The sequence below is a fragment of the Lipotes vexillifer genome, unplaced genomic scaffold (genome assembly GCF_000442215.2).
Source record: "Lipotes vexillifer unplaced genomic scaffold, Lipotes_vexillifer_v1.1 scaffold452, whole genome shotgun sequence".
NCBI lineage: Eukaryota > Metazoa > Chordata > Mammalia > Artiodactyla > Lipotidae > Lipotes > Lipotes vexillifer.
In genome coordinates this window covers 325893-327634 of record NW_006788004.1, presented here as the reverse complement: position 1 = coordinate 327634, position 1742 = coordinate 325893, and positions in this window count along the sequence as shown.

The following is a 1742-nucleotide window of genomic DNA, read 5'->3' as shown; positions in this document are numbered from 1 at the left end:
AATGTATCTTCCATTCCCCCCATTGTCTGTTTGTTCCACTGTCAATTTTTGTTACTTTTCCCTTGGCCAGTCATTCATTCAGCAAATATTCATTGAACATCTTCTATGTGCAGCCACAGTTCTAGCCCTTGGGGTATATCAGTGCGCTTTCTTTAAATGTCTGGTTTCCTTGGTTGTCATGTTTAATTTCATATCTAAGAAAGAAGCAGTAATAAGCCTTGCTGGGAGCCTGTGCACATGGGTAGGGATTGTCCACTGGAGCCTTTTGCTTTGAAATGAGCAGGTTGGGTCCCAGCTTGACTTACTGGGTGGAGGAGAGGGCAAGGCCATAATATGCATGCTTCTCTCAGGTCTTCTAACGGCCACATCAGGCACTCAGGTTCTCTTTTAGTTTGTTCAGATTCTTTATAACTTCACACCTCTCTACGTGGAGAAAACAGGTCTGGCTACTGAGATTCCTGTGTGTCTACATTGTTTGTGGGTGATGGCATGGTTATAGGAATCCACTACTCCATATACAGAACTTAATTCTCAACTTTCCTAACAACCAATCCCTCCAACCCTTTATTATACATACAGCCTTCAAATGCAAGACCCTTCAGGGTTGAGAAGGGCAGCTTGGCACCTTCCAGTGGTTCTGTAACTTTCCCAAGCGTCCACCCAGCAGCTTCTGAACTCAGAATTTGTCTGTGAACATTCTATCTTCTGTCTTCTTGAACTTAGTTAAATTCTCTCTTCTGCCAGTGTTGGCTTCTTGCATCTTCTTGTTGCCTTGCTACCATTTAAGTGAAATCTTGAGAGGAAGAGGCTATAAATGCGTGGGCACAGTCTACTATTTGGAACTAAAAGTCTGATTGGGACTTTTTGAATGTGTAGATTAAGTGGAAAAGAACCAATATCTTTACAATACAGAGCTTTCCCAGTCAAAAGCATAGTATGCCTTTCTATTTCAGATATTTTTTTCTCTTTCACATTTTTTGGTTATTTTGATATATTTTTGAGGTTTGTTTTGCACATAGCTTGTCTTTCTTTTTGCAAGTGTGAATGGTGATTTTTTTTTCCCTAGGGAATTTTATTATTGGTTCCCAATTACATAGGGAATTTCATTATTAGTTTTTATTAATTTGTATTTAACTTATTTAATTGAATTCATATTAATTCAATTAATTTTTCAATTAAATATCTTAAATTTTCAAGGTAAACTACCTTACTGTCTGCCAAAAAATGACAGTTGTGATTTTTCCTTTCTAATGTTGAATCTTGTTTGGTTGGTTGTTTTGATTTAGTACAAAGCGAGAACTTTCAGTACAATCGTGACTAATAGCAGTGACTGAGGCCATCCTTATCTTAAAACTGTCTCATGTGGATGCCTTTGTATTTTGTCACTACTTATGATGTTTCCTTAGATTTCTTGGAGAAAGTGCTTATCAGATTAAGGATATTTCCTTCTATTCTTGGTTTACCTGTAGTTTTGAGTTTGTTGTTCAACAACAAATGCAGGTTGAATTTTGGTAGATATTTTTCACCCATCATATGATGGTGTATTTTTCTCTCTTTAATTTGCTAAATTGCTCTAATAGACTTAACTATCTTTACCATGTTTACAAAGTTCAATTGGTCTCTTCAAATTTTCTATTTTTCTTTGAGTTAGTTTTAATCATTTATTTTTTCTAAGGAGAACAGCAATTCTGTCAGTTTTCAAATTTATATATAAACTAAACATAGTGTTTTATGCTTTTCTA